Source organism: Hipposideros armiger, unplaced genomic scaffold (genome assembly GCF_001890085.2).
Source record: "Hipposideros armiger isolate ML-2016 unplaced genomic scaffold, ASM189008v1 scaffold_64, whole genome shotgun sequence".
In the NCBI taxonomy this organism is placed as follows: domain Eukaryota; kingdom Metazoa; phylum Chordata; class Mammalia; order Chiroptera; family Hipposideridae; genus Hipposideros; species Hipposideros armiger.
The window spans coordinates 1,344,932-1,350,733 of NW_017731414.1; the positions used below are offsets into that span (position 1 = coordinate 1,344,932).

At 52.3% G+C, this 5,802-nt stretch overlaps 1 protein-coding gene across 2 annotated transcripts in view; it reads left to right on the plus strand.

Moving 5' to 3' along the window:
• The first annotated feature begins 3,399 nt into the window (after nucleotides 1-3,399).
• Nucleotides 3,400-5,802, plus strand: part of B3GNT3 (UDP-GlcNAc:betaGal beta-1,3-N-acetylglucosaminyltransferase 3) — a 17,182-nt gene continuing 14,779 nt past the window's right edge. Inside the window, exon 1 of one of the 2 annotated variants that reach the window (XM_019641829.1) lies at nucleotides 3,400-3,523. The gene's annotated coding sequence lies outside the window, so the exon portion shown is untranslated. Of the gene's footprint in view, nucleotides 3,524-4,609; nucleotides 4,716-5,802 lie in introns of those variants that run through there. The other variant, XM_019641830.1, reaches the window with a different exon arrangement.

The window sequence follows — 5,802 nt, forward strand, 5'->3', positions numbered from 1 at the left end:
CTCCAGGAAGTTTTCTTCCCATTGCCAGAGAGGAGAGGAAGAGAAGACAGATGGGTGGGGGAGCTCTAACATCCCTAATGTTCCCCATCCTCCCTACCCCCTCCTGCCTAGCCTGTGCAGGGTGATACCAGAAGCCAGACATGGGCACCTCCAGTCCCATGGGCTCATAGCTGGGCTCATGGAAAGGACAAGGGCTAGAGGAACCCAGGGGGGGATGCCAAGAAGACTGCTTAAGGAGGGGGCATTATAAACAGGGCTTTGAGGTATGAGTAGGAGCTTGCCAGATGGGGCTGGGCACCCCAGGCAGAGGGAGAGTGAGTTGTGAGTTCCATAAGAAAGCAATTAATCCATGAGCATCAATTGAGTACCTATTGTATGCTAGGCAGTAAGGACCCAGCTGTGAGTAGGATAAAGCTCTTGGAAGCTGTGGGCTGTGAGCCAAAAGGCCTGGGTTTAGAGCCTGCTTGACCACCAGTGGCTGTGTGATTTTGGGTGAGTTACATGAGCTCCCTGGGCCTCAGTTTCCTCATCTGTAACCCACCTCACTGGGTGGCTGAGAGGAGGTCACACACTTTGATGAGCACCTGGTACAGCGGAAGCACCTTCGCAGTGCTGGCAGCTTTTATTTGATGGGAGCCAATGTGGGGGTGGGCCTCAGTGCAGGTGGGCAAGGTGTGGCCTGAGTGGGGCCCAGGACAGGTGTGGTAACCAGCATACTGTGACGGGGAGCAGATCTGAGCTTGGTGGAAAGTCCTGGGTCCGATGGACATGTAGGGACCCTGGGTGCCTGACCCTGAGGCCATACAGATCTCAGGGACCAAGCCAGGGCCAGATGGAGCTTAGGAAGCAGGAAGTGGAATTTGGCCTCTGTTCTCTCTGATCCTCCCGCCCTGTCCTCCAAAGGAAGAAGGGGAAATCTGGCTGTGCCTCAGTTTCCTCATCTGTGAAGGAAGGGGACATCCTCAAGTTGGGAGTGGTCTGAGGAGCATCCTCAGCTCAGTGCATGGTCAACACTGCTTGTATAGAGGGCGGATACACCAGTCGCTGCATCAAATGGGGGTGTTTCAGGCAGTGGTGGCTCCAGTGCATATACTTTCTTGCCTCAAACAAGACTTTGGAGCCAACTGAGGTGGATCCTCCCCGTTGTGGGGTCTCAGCCCCATCAAGGAAACCAGAATAAATGTTCAATCCTATGGATGTGTCCCCTCCATCTCAAGTCTTTGCATACATGTGTGTGTATGTGCATGTGTTCACTCTGTGGCCTCGGTCCCTCCAAGATGGTCCCTTTGCTGTGGTCTCATGTGGCTGAGTGGCTGGAGTGCCATCTCCATGTTCTGGGCTGCTGTGAGAGGGGACACTGTGTTTGCCACCACTTCCTAGTGACTTTAATTTGCTAGCTTCAGGTCACAGGTGAAGTCACGTAGCTTTTAAAACAAGGCATTTCCTGGGTGTGGCCTCCTAACTACCTAACTATCTAGAGCTGGTGTGACAAGTGCCAGGAAGGAAGGTGGGACGCCTGTTATCTGGTCAACCCAGGGCAGGCAGGCTGACATTTTAGGACGTCTCAGTCTCCCACACCTGGGAGGCCCAAAACCTCACCGTGGGGCACAAATGATTAGGTCACTTGCAGCAGTTGGTGAGTGACCTAGTCAGGCCTTTTTTTTTTTTTTTTTACTCGAGGTGAAAATCACATAAAATTAATCATTTCCAGTGAACAATTAGGTGGCATTTAGCACATTCACAGTGTTGTGCAACCATCACTTCTATCTAATTCCAGACCATTTTCATCACTTCCAAAGAAGACCCCATCCCCATTAGCAGTCACTTCCCACTGCCCATCCCTGAGACCCTGACAACTACTAATCTGCTTTCTGTCTCTGGATTTGCCTGTTCTGGACATTTCATATAAATGGAGTCACATAACATGTGGCCCTTTGTGTCTAGCTGGCTTCTTTGACTCAGCATCACATTTTAGAGGTTCATCCACGTTGTAGCACGTGTCAGTGCTTCATTCCTTTTTTATGGCTGAGTAATATTCCACTGTGTGGATGGACCACATTTTGTTCATCCTTCATCAGCTGATGGACACTTGGGTTGTTTCTACCTTCTGTCAATCGTGATTAGTGCTGCTATGAACATGCACGTACAAGGGTCGGTGTGGACACCTGTTTTGGACTCGGGCCCACACCTAGAAGTGTAATTGTTGAGTCATATGATAATAGTCTGAATTGACTATTGACTATTGACTATTGACTGCAGCACCAGAATCTGTCCTGGGAGCTTTGGAGCCACTCTGGGGGGTCTCCTCTCCTCCAACTCCTGAAAGGGCAAGCCTGTTTCCTGGGGCAAGCAGAGCTGGGTGTGTAAAGAACTCACTTCCTCCACCAACCAGCTAGCTGTCTGGAGCGCCCTGATAGATTAGAGCTCTGAAAGTTCCCCATGACATCAGCAGGAGGGACCCTGCCTGGTCTGGGGAGACAGGTGGGGCCACTCCCTCAAAATCGGGTGTTTGAGTTGGATTTAGGCTCCTTTGTGGGGCCCGGGAGCTCAGGAAACCCATAGAGTGGGTAAGGACTGAATTTAAATCCAGGAGCTAATGCCCTGCAAGGGAAGAATGGGCCTCCATGAGGTCCAAATCCAAGTGTTTTATGGGGCAAATTAGTGCAAAGTTCCATTTGGTGCAGCAACATTTCACATGTCATCCTTCTTCCCGGAATTGTAGAATGTGCATTTGGTCTGCTGCATGCACTCTCAAACCTCTCCCAACTAGAGGAGTCAGGGCTGAGTTCCGTCTTTCTACAGATGGGGAAACTGAGGCACAACCAGAAGAAACACGGATGGGGAGGGAAGGAGGAGGTGACTCAAACTATTGCCTGGCTCACACCTGTGGACCCAGATCTTCCAACCCCAATGTGTGAAGACTAGAAACTTCTAGACTCAAACACAGCATAGGGTGGGATGGGAAGCTGAGTTCAAATCTTCACTAGCCCCAACCCCAAGAATCTTCAAATCGGATTTGCAACTTCCAGAGCCTTTCCAAATGCCAGCGTGGCCTCTGGACGTCTGGGGGCTTAGGACAAGTTTAAGGATTGGAATCTTCGAACCCCCTGCAGAGACCTGAAGGCCACTGGGTTCAACCTGCCTCCTGCCCCATTTCAAACCTTTCTTCAACGAACACACAGCACTGGGCGGGGCCCTGTGCCAGGGCGCTGAGAAGGCGAGGCTTGCACAGGACCTCACCCTCTGGTCGGCCCCAAGTAGGGCCTTCAGCCAGAAAGAAGAGGACCGGTGGGAGCCGGAGCGGGGCCAGTGAGGGGAAGGGGCGGGGCCCGGGAGGGAAGCAGGTGGGGCCGGCGGAGGCTGGTGAACATTGATTCCTCCAGCGGGAAACTGCCCAGATGGAAGAAGGGGCGCCTGGCGGGAGGCGAGGCCGAGAGGGAGGCAGGCTCGCGCTCAGGTGAATCTCTTTCTCCCGGTCACCAGCTAAGAGGAGCAGGGGTTGGAAGCTGGACCGTGTCTGGGGGTGAGTGTTGGGGTTCCCTGAGAACCTGGTGGACCCCTTTGTGGTGGGAGGGAGGGAGTGGGGATTCTAGGGGAGCTCGGGCAGGTGCCTGAGGTTGGGTCTCCGGCGCGTTTACCCTGAATCTTCCAGGAGATCCTGGACACCCACTACCCTGACTCATCCGTAATAGTAGCCCCAGCTTTTCCAAGGCCGACTCAGGTGGAATAGCCTCAGGGTCCCAGGTGGGAATTATTATTGTTTGTTGAATGAATCGCCGCAGACCCGGGCCTTTTCCCATTGCCCCTAGCCCTGCCAGGCACTGGGCCACATTCAGACCTGAGGACCCCAGCTCACAGTTTCCCCTGGGGTTCAGGTCCCTACTCAGACAGGGCCTAGCTGTGTGGCTCAGGCACGTTGCTCCTGGTCTCTGGATGTACTTCAGTTTCCCCTCTGTGAGGTAGGACAGTGACCTAGCTTCCATGAGGATGTACAGGGTGTTCGTTGAGCAGGCAGAAGCTTTTATGATCAGCACACTTCTGGACACTGGGGGACCTCGAGTGAGTGATGTTAGGTCTCTGAGCCTCAGCATCTCTAGGTTTAAAGTGGAGCTCATGGTATGGGACTGTGGTGAAGGTGAAATAAGTCGATAAGCCCAACAGACACTCAGTGGGCACCCAGAGAATGCCAGCCATCGCCGTCATTATGTGAATAATAATTACTGTTATTATTACAATTACATCACTAGCCAGGTTCCCAACCAACTTTCTCTCTGGTTCAAACTTTTTTGCCATGGCCACTTTTCAGATAGGGAAACTGAAGACCCCTCCACACTGGGGCCAGGGCCTCCTGTTGTCCAAATCTGGGTTTCAGGGCCCAGGGGGAGCTGGTCGGATTTGGGGCCCTCCCTAGAGCCACTGCTTCCTCCCACTGACTGCCCTGTGGGCTCCCAAAGCTGCCACCACACCAGGTAGGGCTGAGGATTCAGAAGGAAGAGGTGTGGCCCCTGTGTCAGACAGCTGAGCCCCCACCTTGCCTAGGTGAATGGCTGAGGTTTGCCCAGCCTGGACACCTATTTTTTCCTCGTCTTCACCCCCAGGGTGTGGTGACTTCTGTCAGGTATTCTGGGTGTGGGGAAACCAAGAACAGGCCTCAAAGATTCTCTGCTCAAGGCCAGAGCTTGGGGAATCCAGACAAGCAGGCTTGGATCCAGGAGGTAAGGTGCTATTGGGTGACTTCTCTTCCTGCCACCCACCTCAAAGGCCCATATTGGGGCAATAACATGCCCCCCACCCCCTGTGAACCAGGGAGGATGCCCATTGTCACCCCTCGTGATGGGAGTCTGGCTGGGCTTGGTTGCCCTCCATGATGGTGAGCTCATTACCAATATAGCAAACTAAAAGAAGCCCTACCAGGCAGTGAATAAAGGCAGGGATTGGGCTCCCACTTGACCTTTCTTGAAAGAGTTCTTTGACCTCTCTAACCTGTTTCCCTATCCATAAAAACAAGGCTACCTCGGCCCTACCTCCCAGTGTAGCTGTGGAGAGTAAATGAGCACAAGATGGAGAGGCTTCACAAGGGACCTGGTGTGTTAACTCTAATTCTGTTTATGCTGTTCTTTGTGTTCTCATTCATGACACTGATCTCTGCATAACAGAAGTAATGTGAAGATTGCAGGGATCTAAGAATAAGGCTTGGAGGAGGTCCCTAATCAGCCTGAAGTTGTGGGGGTCTTTCAGGAGGTCCCCAGAGAAAGGGCCCATGAGATCTCAGTTTCCCTGACTAGGAAATAAGCCCAGAGATGCCCTCTGAGGCCCAGGTGGGACAGGGCTGGCATTTAATCAGAAGCCTCTGTCCAGCCTCAGAGTCCTTCCTGGACCCTTCCCAGGTCTCCTGGGCAGTTTCCGTAATAGGGGAGGGCCAACTCCAGTGAGTCATTCGTGCTGAGCCCTGGGACTGGAAACAGGATTTGAAGGTCTAAAGGGCACATGTCAACCTTTACCCACCCCACCACTTCTTTCATGCTCAGATGTTCACCAATGTGAATGTTATGTGTATGCTTGCATAAAATTCACCTGCACACATGGTTTTACTAAAACAGAGTCTGCATAACATGTCTTTCTAGCGAATTATCTTTACTGGGCTTTTTCTTCTTTTTTTTTTTAAGATTTTTATTGGGGAATTGGGGGAAGGGGAACAGACAAGTTGCTATTGTTTTGTTCTTCAGTCTAGTTGTGGAGGACGTTGCTTCACTGGCCCAAGTTGGCACCATCATTGCGCTCTTCCTGGGCGAGGCAGATCAG